This window comes from Hyperoodon ampullatus (assembly GCF_949752795.1).
Source record: "Hyperoodon ampullatus genome assembly, chromosome: 10".
In the NCBI taxonomy this organism is placed as follows: Eukaryota; Metazoa; Chordata; class Mammalia; order Artiodactyla; family Ziphiidae; genus Hyperoodon; species Hyperoodon ampullatus.
In genome coordinates, this window is record NC_136923.1 from 46,776,659 (window position 1) to 46,795,515 (window position 18,857).

The 18,857-nt window shown below is 44.9% G+C and overlaps 1 long non-coding RNA gene across 4 annotated transcripts in view; it reads left to right on the top strand.

Annotated features, from left to right (window-relative positions):
• Positions 1 to 1,395: 1,395 nt before the first annotated feature.
• The window catches only part of LOC307059298, a 42,746-nt gene continuing 25,284 nt past the window's right edge, over positions 1,396 to 18,857 (top strand). For 3 of the 4 annotated variants that reach the window (XR_013811117.1, XR_013811118.1, XR_013811119.1), the window contains exons 1-4: positions 1,396 to 1,462; positions 7,431 to 8,005; positions 8,918 to 9,022; positions 18,691 to 18,773. This is a non-coding gene — a long non-coding RNA (uncharacterized lncRNA). Of the gene's footprint in view, positions 1,463 to 3,418; positions 3,472 to 7,430; positions 8,006 to 8,917; positions 9,023 to 18,690; positions 18,774 to 18,857 lie in introns of those variants that run through there. The other variant, XR_013811120.1, reaches the window with a different exon arrangement.

The following is an 18,857-nucleotide window of genomic DNA, read 5'->3' on the forward strand; positions in this document are numbered from 1 at the left end:
TAGTAAAAGATGTTTATAGGCTCACATAACTGAAAAGTTCAGAGGTAGGACAATGTTCCAACACCTATTGAGAGGGACAGAGTTCAGACCTAGAGAAGATTCTCTGATGTTGAAAGACAATTCCTCTGCCCAGTGATTGAGATGTAAATTATGTTATAGAGTGGAAAATTGCTTCCTTACTTCAGCAGAAAGAGAAAACAAAAAGAACGGGCTTTAACCATTTTTTTTCTCCGAAGGACTATATTTGTCTGGTGGAAGTGATATAGATATTGGAGTTAAGCAACTGAATTGTTAGCCTCTACCCCCATTTCCAGCATACATAGTCCAGGCTAAAGTGTGCTTAGCATGAATGCAGCTGGAAACCCGACGTCTTCTGATTTCCACTGTATTGTACCCCCTAAAGCCGATAAAAACTTATTCATTGTCAAGTATATAACAGAAACTTTATTCTGTTGATAATATCAAAAGAAATGAGAAAGAGGGCTTCCCTGGTGGCGCAGTGGTTGAGAGTCTGCCTGCCGATGCAGGGGACACGGGTTCGTGCCCCGGTCCGGGAAGATCCCACATGCCGCGGAGCGGCTAGGCCCGTGAGCCATGGCCGCTGAGCCTGCGCGTCCGGAGCCTGTGCTCTGCAACGGGAGAGGCCACAACAGTGAGAGGCCCGCATACCGCAAAAAAAACCCCCCCCAAAACAAAAAAGAACTGGTGTGAAAGAAGAAGTCAAACAGTACATTTGTCTGGCAGACAATCAGCTGGTGTCTTGGGTTGTGTCTTATACTACAGATTTCTCTTCCCACAAGAGCACCCGGTAGAAAACTCGACATAGGCTTTTCACTCTGACCCCTTCTCTTTGAGAAAATATTAACTCTGAGTGCAAGGGATCTAACTACCAGGCCCCAAATTTATTTTATTATCTTCCTGGGAGTCTCAAAGGGTATTCAGGCAAATGGGGCTAAGCTCCCTTACTATTTCTGCCTTGGGGGTGGCAGGTCAGATTCCCTGATGTTCCTTTGAAAAATACGAGCCTGGGTGAAGAGGAAACAAGAAAAAGAGGGGAGTGATATATGCTGGAAACTGGTGGCAAATAAGATTCAAAACAAAAAGAACCCCCAGGATATATAAAGCAAAAGTATTCTGAAAAGGTGACAGATATACCCGAGGGAAGCAGCACATGGTGATGTTAATATGGAAACTGAAAATCAACTCAGCGCAAACATAAGAGGTGGACATGGTCCATCCAGAGAGCCTTGATGCCAGCTCCACCTGCAGGTGGGGCTGGAGGCTGTTGCCCTGCAGAGTGGGAGTTGTTGTGAAAGTAGTTCTGGTTCATGACAGCTACTCTCTATTTCTCTTCTGTCTGTCCACTAGCTCCTCAGCCCGCAGCAACTGACCTCTGCTCCCACCAAACTCCTTGAACTGAGGTTACTACCAGCGCCTGGCTTCCCGGGCTTCATCATCTACAGTATGTATCCCTGTTGATAACTTACACCCCTTGAAAATGTCCTCTTGGCTCTTGGGTCACCACTTTCTCCTGATGTTCCTGACCTGTTTGTTCCTGCCTCCTTTGCATTTCCTCCATTTCTGTCCACCCTCTAAAGATAAGTAGTCACCTAGGGATCCACTCTTGTCCCTCTTCTAACTCTATACAGTGTCACCAGGTGACAGGACTATTTACCCATTTGGATTAAACTATATCTGGGGGACTTCCCTGGCAGTCCAGTGGTTAGGACTCCTTACTGTCACTGCCGAGGGCCTGGATTCAATCCCTGGTCAGGGAACTAAGATCCCACAAGCTGCGTGGTATGGCCAAAAAAAATAAATAACATCTGGGAGCCACATGTACAAAAATGAACTTATTATCCTTACCCACAGGTACACACTAACCCCTGTTTTCTCCACCACCTGCCCACTTGTTCAGCCCAGGAACCTCATGGAAACCTTCAGCTCCTCTCTATCCTGCACCCTCATAAATAGACTACGTTTTAATGATTCCATTTCACAGATGCAGCAGGTTGGCCATTTCCTTTCCACATCCTCTGCTCTATTTTCCATAGTTACCACGTGAGAGTTTTGTGATAGCTGTTGTCTTTTCAATCCTCTCTCCTTCTTAGATCAAGAAAATTTCCTTAAAATGAAAATCAAATCGTATCACCCTCTTTCTGAAGTTCCTTTAATGATTCTCTCTTGTCTATAAAACAAAACCCAAGTTCCTTAGGTGAGTATTCAAAACTGTCAATGACTGGTTATAATCTATGATTTTATGCTGTCTCTCCTCAATCTCCCACTTAAGTCTCAACCGCACCCATACTTCTCTGCTTCTCATTCTCAACCACATCTTGCTCTTTCAAGGAATGTGTGAATATATCAGTATAGGTCAGTGGTTCTCAACTGGCAGTGATTTTGCGCCTTTCTCCTAGAAGACATTTGGCAATGTTTAGACACTTTTTTTTTGTTGTCACAATTGCGGATAGGGCTGCTACTGACATCTAGTGGGCATCTAGAGGCCAGGGATGCAACTAAATATACTACAATGCACAGGGAAGTCTCCCACGACAAAGAATTATCTGGCCTCAAATGCTATTAGTGCTGCTGTTAAGAAAATCTTGTATAGGGCAACCACATGTGGAAGTCTGTTGATCATATCCACTGTATCAGACAAATAGGTACAAAGAGAAGTAGAACATCCATGTCCAAGGAGTACCTATTTACTCTATTTGCAAGAAATCACTACTTGTGTTAATATTGGATAGAAGCTCTGTGAAATGAACTTTATGTGTGAGAATTTGTGTTGTGTTTTCTTTTGTGTCCTTCAGTTCATGCTTTTAACTACTCTTTGTCCTTAATAGAGTCTTTCTACCCACAAAGTTGTGGTGTCTAGCATGAGCTGACAACTTTTCCCATGACCCACGTGCCTTGCTTCCCTCACCTTCCTGGAAGTCTTTTTTTTTTTTTTAATTTTTATTTCAATCTTTTTATTTATTTATTTATTTGGCTGTGCCAGGTCTTAGTTGTGGCACGGGGGATCTTTAGTTGCGGCATGTGGGATCTAGTTCCCTGACCAGGGATCAAACCTGGGGCCCCTGCATTGGGAGTGTGGAGTCTTAGCCACTGGACCACCAGGGAAGTCCCCCTGGAAGTCTTTAGAGTCAGAATGCCATGAACTTGGGGAAACTGCAGACCTGAAATTGGGTTGTGAGATTTTTGTCTTGCTGTTCATGCGTGATGTATGAGCAGAGGGAGGAGAACTGGGTGTGACAATAGCAATCATTTTGTCTCAAAACAAACCAGTTAAAGTTTAAAGATCCACCAGCACATATAGTTTTATGCAGTTGGGAATCTGTGGTCTAACCAGTGGCAGCTGTTGTGTTGCAGGCATTGTCTTTAATGAGTGTACCTCGCAGAATCAATCCACAGCAGGATCCCTGTTTTCCAGTGATGAACTAAGTAGCTGACACAGAGTGGGATTTGGAAGTAGGTTACTATTATAATACTGTAATATTTGGGGCATGCCTTATAACTTGGGATGTAATTTTAACATGACTACCATTCTTTTTTTTTTCCAACTTACCTTCTCCCCACCCTTGCCAGAGCAATAAAATTAATGAAGAATCTTAAAATCCATTGATATGTCTTAGGAAAAAAATAGTAGTAGGGAGTCATCAAAATTTATTGTTAAACCATCTGTAAGTCTTGTTTCAGTTTTGTTCCTTTGACTCATTGACTTTATTGCTTAAAAGGACATTTGAAGTGGTCTAGTCCAACTATCTTATTTCTATATAGGAAAAAAACAGAGGTTGAGAGTTAAGGACTTTTTCAAGGTCTTCCAGTGTTTGCCTGCATTTTTTTTTTTTTTGAGGAGGGATAGCATCTTCATTATTGCTGTTAATGGAACAAAAGGTACCTAATCACACCAGCTTCTCTTTTCAAAGAAAACTACAAATATCTTAATAACATCACATATCAAAGAGTAGTTACTTTTGCTGCCTTCTATTAAAAGCATTTACATGCTAGGAAACAACACATTGCTCACACATTGCCAGGAGCATGGAGGGAACTGAATAGACTGAATAGCATCAGTCTATTCTTATCACGTGAAGCCAGACACAGTCAACTCTCAGTAAGCCATTCGCACGGAGGGAACACTGATAATTCACAATAGTTATATCTGCCATTTGAATGCATCACATAGTTTGTTTAGGCTCCTATAAAATTAAATTAAAAATATGATCCTTGGGCCTCCCTGGTGGCGCAGTGGTTGAGAGTCCGCCTGCCGATGCAGGGGATACGGGTTCGTGCCCCGGTCTGGGAGGATCCCATATGCCGCGGAGCGGCTGGGCCCGTGAGCCATGGCTGCTGAGCCTGCGCATCCGGAGCCTGTGCTCCGCAACGGGAGAGGCCACAACAGTGAGAGGCCCGCATACCACAAAAAAAAAAAAAAAAAAAATGATCCTTAAGCCAGTGTCAATACATGACAAAGAGCATGAGGTAATGGTGCTGGGGAGGCAGGGAAACATCAGACTAGTGTTAGTACTGGGCCACTGGATAAACTAAAGGCACACCACACATATGTGGAGAACTTAGCCAAGAGTGGCTAGGAACTTCAATATATTGTCACTCTTTCTAGATTGGTTTTATATTGGGAGCTATGTTTTTCAACACACCGTATGTACATTTTGTTTGTTTGTTTAGTGGGCAAATTGATTTGTTCAGTTCTGTCACTTTATGAGTATAATTTTACTGGGTCGTATTAATAGAAATACATTAATACTCTACATAAGCTAGGTAGCATTGAGTACACAAGAATAAAGTACTTAAAAGGGCAAGATCACATCAATAGCCTATCCTTGTCCTGTGGGACAGATAAGCGGATCTTGAATTGAGGTTTTTGATAATAGAGCTTTAATCGGCACATTCATACTACAGACAGATGCAGTGGTGTTGAAAAGCACAGGCTATGGATTCAGTCTCGCTCTAATGATGCCTGCATATTTAATAAACATTTTCCTATCTCTGGTGTGTAGTCTCTCGGGAACTCTATTTACAGTTTGGGGGCTCCACATTTCTTCTTGGCTTATAAATCCTCTCTCCATTATCTCCCCCAACTTCCTCTCCTGGATGCTTTCCTGTGATCCTGTGATTATGAATCTGGATTCATGGAACCTACAGTTTTCTCAGGCTCCTTACTGGAATGATCTCTGCGTTGTCTCAGCATTCTGAGATGTGCCTGTTATCTTCCTCTTGTGAGCAGAGAATCATGCTGCCAGTACAAACAATGTTAAATGTTAAAACAGAACCTGGGGGAGAGGTTCTTTATGGGAGTTGTGATTAGTCCATCTTGCTGATGTATCGTTCTCTGCCTTAAGCTACTGAGAATCATACTCTTCTCCATAAGAAGAATTGAAGAAGCTAGATGATGACAGGTTGTGTCCCTTAAAACCAAGCCTCAGGTGAGCTTTGTTCCCTCTGACCTCTGTCCACTTGAATTTTGAGGTAAGCCAGTGCAGGCACTTCATGGAAACTGTGTCCGAGGTAAAGATACATCCATCTATATTCACCAAAAGGAGCCTCTGTGAGGTTTCAGGTAAGACAAGATAGGTACAGAGAAGAGGTGCACCTGGCCTGAGAGGACAGGATGAAGCCTGGAACCTGAGTGGTGGCAGCAAGAATTACCCTTAGGACATGGGTGTACATGAGGACAGGCATAAACTAGTCATATGGAAACTCATTCGCTTATTCTCTTATGAACCAACATTTGAATATATTGGCGTAACGCCAAAAATGTGGGATATTCTGACCAACATTTAGAAATGTTGTAATTGATGATTTGGCATCCATTGATCATAGGGTCAAACTAACAGCCAAAGTTGATTATATTTCCCCTTTTGGTGTGCAAAAATCCTATTAGAAACCGTCCAACCACAGACCCCAACATCTGTGTTTTGCTTCCTGCCCAGCAGGAGAACGTCCCCACCTAACAACTTCCCACCGCTCTAGTAATAGAGGCTTTTGCCTATGCTTTCTGCCCCCTCCTCTGCCTCCTGACTGACCCCATGGTGCTTCCCCATGGGCCCCCTGCGAGGTGTGGCATGCCCCCTCTTTTCAGGAACTGTAAGTACTTCTTTCCAAGGCAGTTGTCTCCTTGTCTGTGACCTTACCATACATGATTTCGAGAAATCCTGGGTGTATGTTAAACACGGATGAACCCCACGATGTATAAATTTTTATGGCAAGTAATGGTAAATGCTATGAAGGATAATAAAGCAGGGAAGGGGTATAGAAAGGGATAGATAGAGTGATCAGGGACAGACTCTGATGAGGGGACATGTGAACAAGAGACCAAAGTAGGGAGCAAGATGTGCTGATATTTAGGGGCAGCATTTCAGGCAGAGGGAATAGCAACTGCTGGGGCTGAGGAGGAGGGACCATACTTGGACCGTGTCCATAGGGAGGTGGTGAGGCTTCAGTGCTTAGGTGGGGGATGGGTTCAGCATATGGCAGGTGTACTGAATTGTGTCCCCCCGCCAACTTTATATGTTAAAGCCCTAACCTCCAGTACCTCAGCATGTGACTGTATTTGGAGACAGGATCTTCAAAGACATAATTAAGTTAAAATGAGGTTGTTAGGGTGGTCGCTAATCCAGTCAGACTGGTGTCCATATGAGAAGAGGAGATTAGGACACAGACACTGGGGGTGCACATGCATAGGGGGATGACCGTGTGAAGCGTCAGCAAGAGGTTGGCCATCTGCAAGCCAAGGAGAGAGGCCTCGGGATACCAGCCAGCTGGCACCTTGATCTTGGACTTCCAGCCTCCTATACCATAAGAAAATTTCTGTTAAGCCATCCAGTCTGAAATTTTGTCACGGCCTAGGGCTAAATCATGGTGGCCAAATGTTACCTTGCAGTTATGGTTAGTCAGTCAGTGTGGGTGGAAGTTTGATCTGTGTTCTCCTGGCCCACTGTGGTTTTCTCTAATCTTTTATATTGCTTATGTTTTCAGGTAATTTGCAAGCTTCGTGATAGCATTCATCACATACCCCTAAGTTGGAATATCTAAGTTATTTAATTTAATTTTTTGTTTGACAATTGATGAAGAGGAGTCTCACCAGCCCACCCAACCCAATATCCTCTTCACTTTTCATTCTTTTTTGGTCTTCTGAGGCCATTCCCATGATCAGATTTCCATTTTCAACAATGTTACTCTCTTGGACCAACCATAATTATCTCGTCTTCTTTTGCATCTTTGGCCGTGAGACCAGATGTAGCCCCTTTCCCTTTTGGGTCCCAGGCCTTTTCCTTGTCTTTCTTCATTCCCTATGCTCTGTGAAACCAATTTGTAAACATTACAAAAGCTGTGTATTTACAGCATACAGGCGTATCTTTGATGATCTAGTTCCCTCTCTAACATTTGCATTTATTATTTTTTCTCAGGTTGTGAAATCAGGGCTGAATTTATGCTTTTAGGCCTCAAAATAAGACATTTCTGAGAAAAGTGAATCCCGTGACTTGGCCTCAGAGGAACATTAAGAGACCTTCCCCAGGGACCTGGTTTTCAAGTTACCTGTGAATCAGAGAGTAAGATAGAGAGGCCTTCAGGAAGTCTCATAAGGGATGGAATGAAGAAAAATAAGAGAGATTCAGCAAAGGAGGGAGTAAATAATGAGAAAATTCCTATAAAAAATAGATGTCATGCACATAAGAAATCAGAAAAAAATGTTGGGGTCAGTTCACACATCTGCAGTTTCCAGGTGTGTAAAGAGTGTGGCAAAGCCTTTAACTTCAACTCAGCACTAGCAAGTCAGCATTGGAGAGAAACCTTTTAGATGCAAGGACTACAGCAAGGCCTTCAAGCAAAAAGTCAGCTTAAATCAATATCAATGGATCCAAAAGAAAAAAAGAAAAGGGAAGAAAAAAGAAAAAACCCCAAGATCAATGGATCCACACTTGGGTGAAGCCCTACAAATGCAGAGTGTGGGAAAGGCTTCAACAAGACTACCAAGCGTAAGGTAGATAGCTAGTGGGAAGCAGCCGCATAGCACAGGGAGATCAGCTCGGTGCTTTGTGACGACCTAGAGGGGTGGGATAGGGAGGGTGGGAGGGAGGGAGACGCAAGAGGGAAGGGATATGGGAACAGATGTATATGTATAACTGATTCACTTTGTTATAAAGCAGAAACTAAACACCATTGTGAAGCAATTATACTCCAATAAAGTTGTAAAAAACAAAAAAGTTCAGGATTGAAGCAGCACTGAAGGCTTCATGTTAGAGAAAAACCCTGTGAATGTGAGAAATGTGGGAAAGTCTTCATTCAGAACTCAAATTTTATTCGTCATTGGAGAATTCATACTGGAGAGAAACTTTTAAATGTAATCTTGTTCTGTGTGTCCCCCTAGTGCAGGTTAGCAGGTCCTCCCCTTCTTGGCCTGATTATCCCAATCCAGCTGTACCTCCTGCCCTCCCCAGACGCTGCTCCAGGCAGTCCTCTCCACTCACTGTAACACACACTGTTTCAGTTTCTTCCTCTGAGCTTGTGCTTTTTCTGCTCCCCCAGATGCCCTTTCCCCATCTCTTCCCCTTTCTTTGATCCTATCTAGCCTTAAGACTTTTTGAAGCTTACCACTTTGACTCTGCCTTTCTCACTACAGCCTCTTTTGTCTGTTTTCTTAAAGACAGCCTTATTATTTTTTAAAATTTTTTGGCCGTACCATGCGGCATGTGGGATCTTAGTTCCCCGACCAGGGATCGAACCCACGCCCCCTGCATTGGAAGGGCAGAGTCTTAACCACTGGACTGCCGGGGAATTCCCAAGATAGACTTATTCTATTTACAGTGAATTTATATGCTGGTTGTTTTGTTATTGTTGTTTTGTATTTTTTGTTTTCCCTCCAGTTGACTCAATGTTATTTCCAACTCTGCAGTGGTGAGCTTCTCCATAGCAGGATTGGTCAGGAAGGTGGACTGTCCCCAAAGGAGATGAATACAAGGAATGACCTTGAGAGTGTCTGTCTTTCCTTAGATTTTAGGTAAGTTGTTTGCCCTGAGACTTCAGCTCTCTGATGTGTTCAAGGAAAAATTTCAGATTATCTGGCTATTTTTTTTTTTTTGGTTGTGCCATGCAGCATGTGGGCTTTTAGGTCCCTGACCAGGGACTGAACCCACGCCTCCAGCAGTCTTAATCTCTGGACTGCCAGGGAGGTCCCAGTCTGGCTATTTTTTGTAAGGGTGGGGCCATATTCTTCAGGTTTTTAAAATTATTTATTTATTTATTTATTTATTTATTTATTTATTTATTTATTTTTGGCTGTGTTGGGTCTTCATTGCTGCATGCGGGCTTTCTCTAGTTGCGGCGAGTGGGGGCTACTCTTCGTTGCGGTGCACTGGCTTCTCATTGCGGTGGCTTCTCTTGTTGTGGAGCACGGGCTCTAGGCACACAGGCTTCAGTAGCTGTGGCACGCAAGCTCAGTAGTTGTGGCACATGGGTTCTAGAGCGCAGGCTCAGTAGTTGTGGCGCACGGGCTTAGTTGCTCCGCGGCATGTGGGATCTTCCCGGACCAGGGCTCAAACCCGTGTCCTCTGCATTGGCAGGCGGATTCTTAACCACTGTGCCACCAGGGAAGTCCCTTCTTCAGTTTTTCTACATCTTGAGAAGAGGTGGATTTTTGGATTTTTAAAATTTTCAAAGTGGACCACACACACAAAAAAAAACACTGAACAAGTTTGTAGATATTCATTAGCAGCCAATGCAATGTGATGATTTTTGAGAGAGATGAGACACATAACATGAGTCTCCCGTTCCCCAGACCTTCTCCTTGGGAATATTTGCCGAGCTGTGGCCCAGAGAGTTACAGCCTTTCTCAGTGTGTGGAGGAGATAGAGATCAGACCTGCTATATGTTTTTCTTATTTTAACGTATTGTATAAATATGGAGAAATGTGTTGAAAAAGCACCAAGTAGTTGACAAGGGGGAGGAGTGTGTGACATTACCAGTGGCTGAATCTAGAGCCATTTCCAGGTCTATCCTGTGTGGTTATGATAATCGTGCAAAGAGGAACTGGTCTAAGGGACAGATGGGAGTTGAAATCCTGCCCTTGTTCCATTTGCCATGTCACGCACCTATGGGATTGTATCTCTTCAGGGGCTACTCTTTCCTATAGGTACTGATGTGCCTTATGGGCTATTCTGGCCTTTCCCAGCATTTTTCTCTGTTGCTCTCTTTCACTCTAGAGTATAGGAAAGCTAGACATTCACATTTCCAGTCTATCTTGCATTCTGTTGTGCAATGGACATGGTAGTGACTGTTACTCGTCACCTAGTCTCCATTCTCTCCTGCTTCCATAGAAATTGCTAAATTTTCCAGTTTTTTCAGCAGGTGTGTTTGGCCATGTGACCAACCTCTGGCCATTGTGAAATGGTATGTGCAACTCTCTGGCCATGCACTTAAATGCATGCCCAGCACCACCATTAGACCAAGGAAAACAGGGTCCCACCCCAGGACATGTGCCCAGGGTGTTCAGGGGGTCCTGCACTTTGGAGTTCCTTCCTCTACATTTTTTTAATTGGTTTATTTTTATCCTTTTATTTATTTATTTATTTTGGCTGCACCGGGTCTTAGTTGTGGCATGTGGACTTCTTAGTTGCAGCATGTGAACTCCTAGTTGCAGCATGCGAACTCTTAGTTGCGGCATGCAAACTCTTAGTTGTGGCATGCATGTGGGATCTAGTTCCCTGACCGGGGATCGAACCTGGGCCCCTCCATTGGGAGCACGGAGTCTTACCCACCGGACCACCAGGGAAGTCCCCCCTTCCTCTACATTTTTAAAGTCATCTTCTGTTGCCTGGTTGTGGCTAGGTCAAATAAGACTGTCAGATGGGGTTCTCCGAGAGTAGATTGTGATCTCTATGGGCCCTGTGCTCTGTTTGTCCCATTTGGGGTGCTCTCTGAGCATTTACTCAGTGTGTGGGCTGACCAGGTGTCCTAAAGAGCTCCAGAATGCACACCTGTAGGGTTGTGCCAGGGCCCTATGGCTGGACCTCATTTCTAGGAGGGCGGCCAGCCTGGGTTTTTCCCACAGGATCACATGACACAGGATCACATGACACAGAATCCCACAGGATTCTGACATGATCAGAATGATGCTGACTGATTCGGGGTAACTCATTCATCTTAGGCACAGGTTTGAATTCAAGGCTCTGGGCTACTGTGGGTCTGCTGTCAACCCTTGGGGTGGGCTGCATGTGTGGGCCCCTGTGTCAGCTCGTGCTCTTCTGCATTCCTACTGCAGTGCTGCTTATGGGCTACAATACCCAACAACAAGAGAGGTGGCAGCAAATATCCTTTATCTTGTGCATTTCACCCTCTTGGCCATGAGGGTGGTCACTCTTCCCCGCACAACATGTCAGGCAGTTCTCTGGGGGTGGCCACACCTCTCTTCTCTGAGGGCTTTCAACAGGCTTTCTGATAGATGTCCTCTCTTATCCCCCACTGATGCAGTGACGCCATGCTGTCCTGGGTCAGTCTTAAGCTGCGCTGGAAGGGGACATTCATTTCTTGGGTGAATTGAACTGCTCTTCTTACTCTTCGCATGGGCCCATTGCTTATCCTCCCCGTTGGTGGTGGTGGTATGGAAGGGAGAAGGATAACCGACATTGAAAGGCATCACATTCCAGGAACGCAAAGATTATAGCAGTTGCCATGGTCTCAATGTTTGTGTCCCCTTCAAAATTCATACGTTGAAATCCTAATCCTGATGTGATGGTGTTAGGAGGTAGGGCTTTTGGTAGGTGCTCTCATGAATGGGATTAGTGTTCTTACAAAAGAGGTCACACAGAGCTCCTTAGCTCCCTTCCATGTGAGGGCACCACAAGAAGGCCTTGTCTATGAACCAGGAAGAGGGCCCTCACCAGAATTCAAACATGCTGGTGCCTTGATGTTGAACCTCCCAGCATCCAGAACTGTAAGAAATAAACTTCTGTTCTTTATAAGTTACCCAGGCTATAGTGTTTTGTCTAGCAGCCTGAATGGACTAAGACAGCAGTTTAAGAGCAGTTGTGGTTGTACAATATGTGATTCAGTGATTAGACTATAACATTCCAAATGGTAAATTTAACATGACCAGAAAACCTATTACAGTTAATATTTTCCTGAATATTCTGCCTAAGACTTGTATTTGCAGTTATCGTAATAACCTTTGAGGATGTCATTGGAAGCCAATATTCATGGGTGGCATGATGATTCAATGCCATTAGTAATGATCTAACCAGCATTCAATAAATGGTATTAAAGAACTGAAGAGGCAAGAATATCTATATTGTTTCAATTCTGTGGTGAGTTCAAGGATTTGAGGGATGATCAAGAAAAGACAAGACCTGAAACATATAATACTGTACATCAACTATACCTCAATCCAAAAAAATTTTTTAAAGAAAAAGAAAAAGGTAAGACCACTAGATGGCACTATTGTACAACAAACTACATTGGGCGCCCTCCGTACAGATCGCAGGACAGGGGAAGTCCCTTACTGAAGGGCTAACCCAGCAGGGGAAGAAGGCGAGGGAATCCTGGGGAGGGGATGGGGTGGAGAGGCGAATTGGAAAGGAGGCTTACTTGTCTAGGCAGTGTTGCTCAACAGCAAGGTGGGAGTCTCTGCCCTTCAGAGAGCGTGGAAGGGCAGCAGCGGTTTGGGGTCTTTTACGGCCCCAGAGTTTGTCTTATCCATGGCTGGCCGACGTTAGGTGCAGTTTCACGAATTATGCAAAGCAGGCAGGCTCTAAATGGCTAAAAATATGCTAATATGGATTATGTTTAAAGCAATTGGATGAGTAAGAATTTGTAAAATGTGTAAAAAAAATTTACCCTTAAAGCTTGTAAATATTGTACCCTTGAAGCTTGATATAAATTTCCTATGTTTATAGGTTATTACATAATTACAACTGGACATTCAAATTCGATAATATTCAAATTGCATTAATTTAATATTAGGAACAGGGATGTTTTGCTGAAACTACATTGCTGTTCTAAGATGAGTGTTATATTATAGGTTTTTTTTTTTTGTTGGTTTGGCCTCACTGCATAGCTAGTGGGTTCTTAGTTCCCCAACAAGGGATCGGACCCAGGCCCTCAGCAGTGAAATCTCAGAGTCCTAACCACTGGACCACCAGGGAATTCCCTGGCATAGGTTGTTTTGATTTTGCCTCGGCAAACCTACCTAACCGAGTATCTTTGGTTGATGGGAATTGGGAATGGCCTTCTCCAACTGTCAGCATGATTTCCAGGCTCCATATCTTCTACATGGAAAATAGGTCAAAGAGTAGGAGCAGTGACTTATATCTGAGAACATCCCAGTGGGAGGGAAAGAGAAATCATGTTTACTCCTCAGGAGTACTGAAGTGCCCTGTAGTAAGCTGACACTCTTCTGTAACAATGTTATCAGTAATGCTTTAAACTCCAGGTTCTTTTGAGCAGGGAGATCCTAACCCCTGCTCTCACATATTTAAAGGTCTTTTGGAGGTGACCACAGACATTCCTATAAAGCTCTCAGGTTATGCAGACGATTGAGGACTTGAGATTATCTTGAAAAGATGTGACCTGGGTTCCACACAAGGGCCTCATGGATCCCAGGGAAGTGTCGGCCTCAGTAGGATATGGCTGAGGACTGGATGCTCCTCTGGACACAGACTTCTTGGCAGTGTGAGATGAAAAGACTTGTAAACTGTGAGCCCCATGTGGGCCATCACAGTGGCCAGGGGAAAGGAACTAGACACATGAGGACATTTGGCAGTGGTGGACAAATGAAGTGGTGGACAAGTCTAAGAAAGGTTGCAGGACTGTGTGTAGGCTTCTAGCTGGGGCCCGGATTCGCTTCTTACCCTCCCTCTCTCATTCATGGTGGCTCTCCCTATGCAGGACAGAAAAGCACCGCCTTTTTGACTTTCTAAGGGTCTTCTGGATATATATTAAGAGCGCTACTCTGTTCCTCGACTTTCATTCATTAAGCAAACGTTTCGGTGCCTCCTCTGTCTTGAGGTCTCCACCCCGTCCAGGTCAGGCCCTCAGCCCAGCTCAGCTCTCTCTCCAGGTCCCTGATTTCTCCTCTAGGCCCTGAAGGGAGGGACTCACCAGTAGGTGGAAAATCTGCCAGGCAGGGGCCGGGCCTGTCCCGGCAGGGAAGAGCCTCCTGCCTCCAAGAGGAAGGACGACCTCGCAGGCTCTGCTGCTCATTGGCTCAGCTGGGCCCCGCCCCTTCACCTGATATCCAATGGAATGAAGGCCTTGCTTCCTTCTCCGGCCTTAAGGTTAGGACAAGCCAAGTCCTATTCCTTGACTTGGAATGCGGAGTCTCGTGGATTCCCTAGTAGTCTAGTGGTTAGGACTCTGCACTTTAACTGCCGAGGGCCAGGGTTTGATCCCTGGTCAGGGAAATAAAATCCCGCAAGCCGTGCGGCGCGGCCAAAAAAATTAAAACGCGGAGTCTGAGAGGAAGACACCTACCTCGCCATTTTTTCCTCAGGCTCGTCTGGTGGGAACTAGAAGGAGGAACCACCGAGATGTGGGGTCCTCTAAGATCACTAGAGAGAATTTAAGGGAAATTATAGGTTGACAGGTCACTGTGATGACGTACTTCCGGCTCAGCCATTGCTTTTAGCGCGTGAGGGTTTGGTTTGTGAAGACCCGCCAGTGGTTCCCCAAAGCTCTGTTTGCTGGAAAGGGGCAGAGGCCACTCAGAGCCCACGGTGAGCGGGTCTGGCTTGGTCTGAACAGGACGGGAAGGACCCTGGGGGAGACTAGCGCGGCTACTGCTGCTCCCGGGGTCCTCACCCCAATGCCCATGCTCAACTCGTTCGCATGGAGAGGGGGCGCTGGCGGGCTGGGGACGCCTAGTTTCTCGTCCCCAGGACAGCCCGTGGCCTATTCAGACTTGGATACTGACACAAATTCAAGTGTTGACACCGAGGTTCTCAAAATTTTTTAACTGTCTGTGCTCCAGGACGCGCTGTCAGCAGAGAACACTCCCCTCGGTCGCTCCAGCCCCATCTTGTCCAGGCTGCGGAGACCCCAGCCCTACCCCTAGGCCTGTGCACAACTACTTAACGCTCTTTCCCTTTTCAGGTGGTCTCAGGAAATCAGTCTGTGATACTTTATTCGCCTTACTCGCCTGGCCAGGTGTAAACCCAATCTGGAAGCGATTCGTAGAGTACCCAAAGTTTTGAGAAGACTGAAATGGTTTTCTCCCCCCACCCCCATGGAGGCTACTTCCTTCACAGAATTGGAGAACGTGGAGCCCTGGATTTGGATTGGTTCATATGAATGTTTAATCTAAAAATCTTGGGACTTCCCTGGCGATCCAGTGGTTAAGACTCGGGGCTTCCACTGCAGGGGGCACAGGGTTCCATCCCTGGTTGGGGAACTAAGATGCCTCGCGCTGTGCAGTGCAACATAAATAAATAAATAAAAAGAAAAATCTCTTGAGGGGTTATATCCATCAAGCACCTAATATGTGTCTAATGTTTAGCATATAATATCCTATGCACAGTATTGGGGCTAAGGAAACATTATTTATTTATTATTATTTTAAAATTTTATTTAATTAACCTTATTTTTGGCTGCGGTGGGTCTTCGTTGCTGTACGTGAGCTTTCTCTAGTTGCGGTGAGCGGGGCTACTCTTCGTTGCAGTGCGCGGGCTTCTCATTGCGGTGGCTTCTCTTGTTGCGGAGCACAGGCTCTAGGCGTGTGGGCTTCAGTAGTTGCAGCACGCCGGCTCAGTAGTTGTGGCTTGTGGGCTCTAGAGCACAGGCTCAGTAGTTGTGGCACACGGGCTTAGTTTCTCCGTTGCATGTGGGATCTTCCCAGACCAGGGCTCGAACCCGTATCCCCTGCATTGGCAGGCAAATTCTTAACCACTGTGCCAACAGGGAAGCCCAGCATTTCTTGATTTAGTTCTCTTCACATCCTTTATTTCACTCCTCATTACATTCTCTTAACGTAATTGTCATAACGTAATTGTTAAGGTTCACAATCAATCAGACAAAACATATGGTCCCTGCCATTAGTGAAGTGTGTTGTGATTTGTTTCCCATCTGGGCTTGTTGTTTATGCTTCATGTTTATGGAGCTATGCTCCATAGCTATGGTTTTCCCCATAGGAAAGTAGGAGTGTTTTGTACTTTGTAAGGGCGGCCTCTGCTGCTGTTCTACTTCCAGATGATTTGCTTTTCATAGTGTCAACTGTACAGATCACATCTTTTTGCTTAAGGCCATTTGTTTAATATGTCAGTAATATTAAGTATCCACTGTAAGGGCTGTTTATTACAAAGATACGATGACAGTATCATGATTTAAGAGAATTAGAGTACACAACTACAAGGGGTACCCAGTTACTCAGTATGAATCCCTGCTTTTGTTACCTTTGGACAAAAAACATCCATGAGTTTAGCAGCATTACTTGTGTAGGTTTGCATTGTGTTGTTTTATTTGTTTATGTTTCTGACAGTGCCACAGGTTTTGTGGGATCTTAGTTCCCAGACCAGGGATCGAACCCAGGCCCCCAGCATTGGCAGCTTAGAGTCCTAACCACTGGACCACCAGGGAATTACCACATTGTGCTTTCTTTTAAAGTTCTTTTGTTTACACTTATAGCTACTCTTCCCCGTCCATTCCCCGCCCCCCCCAACCCCACCCCTGGAATCCCTGCAACTATCAAGATGTGGTTTTTAGCCTCCCCTGACAGCTCTTTCCCTGACAGCCTCAGCTTCCTCTTCCTGGATAGCTTTCTGGATTCACTAAGTAGGGTCAGTGGAGGAAAGGGCTGTGTGCTGACTGTATAAAGTCTTTTGTCTGATGGACCCTGAGACTTAATAGCAAACTGCAGATAAGGGGTTGAAATGGAAGTTGCTTTTTTCTTTTTTTTTGCGGTACGCGGGCCTCTCACTGTTGTGGCCTCTCCCGTTGCGGAGCACAGGCTCTGGATGTGCAGGCCCAGCGGCCATGGCTCACGGGCCCAGCCGCTCCATGGCATGTGGGATCCTCCCGGACCGGGGCACGAACCCGTGTCCTCTGCATTGGCAGGCGGACTCTCAACCACTGCACCACCAGGGAAGCCCTGGAAGTTGTTTTTAAGTCTACGAGTGCATGCACTTTTATGCTTATTAACGATTTCCAATCTAACTGATGGCAGCTATTTGTATTTCAGGTGTTGCCTTTAATGTGTAAACCTTGCTGATTCATTCTGTAGAATGGCAGAAGGCTTACTTCCTAATGATGAACTAGTTAACTGACCTAGAAAGGGAGTTAGAACTATTAGTTTACAAATAAAATTGCTTGGCTTCCCTGATGCAACAATATTTAGAACTTGGAGTATTTGAGACATGTCATGAAGTTGATGGATCATTTAATATGGTAGTGTTTTTCTTCTCACCACCTATCCCCAACACTCTTATAAAATTGAATGATCTTATAATCAATCTATACTTAGAGGAAAAAAATAGTAGTAGAGAGACATCAAGGTGTTCCTAATATGGGATTTCCCTGGCAGTCCAGTGGTAAGACTTCCCTGGTGGTCCAGTGGTTAAGACTTCGCCTTCCAGTGCAGGGAGTGAAGGTTTGGTCCCTGGTCAGGGAGCTAAGATCCCATATGGCTGTGGCCAAAAAACCAAAACATAAAACAAAAGCAATATTGTAACAAATTCAATAAAGACTTTAAAAATGGTCCCATATCAGGGCTTCCCTGGTGGCGCAGTGGTTAAGAATCTGCCTGCCAATGCAGGGGACACAGGTTCGAGCCCTGGTTCGGGAAGATTCCCCATGCTGTGGAGCAACTAAGCCCTGTGAACCACAACTACTGAGCCAGCACTCTAGAGCCTGCAAGCCACAACTACCGAAGTCCGCACGCCTAGAGCCCTTGCTCTGCAACAAGAGAAGCCACTGCAATGAGAAGCCCGCACACCACAACGAAGAGTAGCCCCCGCTCACTGCAACTAGAGAAAAGCCTGCACACAGCAGTGAAGACCCAACACAGCCAAAAAAAAAAAAAAAAACAACAAAAAGAGGTCCCACATCAGATCTTTAAAAAAAAAAAAAAGATGTTCCTAATAAACTATTTTCAAATTCCATTTTGACTTTTACTACTGTCTGACTGTGTGGATTCTTGGGATCTTTTTTTTTTTTTTTTGGCTGCAACGTGTGGCAGGGAGGATCTTCGTTCCCAGACCAGGTATCAAACTCACACCCTCATGCAGGGGAAGCATAGAGTCTTAACCACTGGACCACCGGGGAAGTCCTGACTCTAGGGATCTTAATTGGAACTCCAGCTTTCTCTTCAGCCCATAACACTCTCTCCACTGTACCACTGTAGGCCCTAGTTGCCTTTTCTGTCCCCTTTCCTAAGATGTCTTCTTTGGAGTACTGAAAATTAGTTTTGTCAGTCCACCTTCGCATCTGTTCGCTGAACCAGTCAGCTGAATATGTACCTGGGAAATTGTGTGCTAATTATATTCTCCACACGATTTCTGTTTCTGTGTTCCCTCTCATGCCTGCTGTCTCATCTCTGTGACTTGAGAATTGCTACCGATACAAGGCAGTAACTAATGAATAGTATTGATAGTTCATGTAGCCCCCAAAAAGAATGGGTCAGATGCTATATGCAAGAATTAGGGTCAGTAGAATTATTGTCACTAATGCTTCTTTCTTTACTTTCAGTTCCTGAGAGTGTTACCTTTCCCTGAGACAGGAATAAAAGAGGTCAGATAACGACAACAGTGTCCTTAACAACCAGGCCCCAGGTGAGCTGCGTTCCCTCTGCCCCTGCATGTATGCATGTGCATATGTACAGATATATTTATATATGCACATATTAAAGTATACAA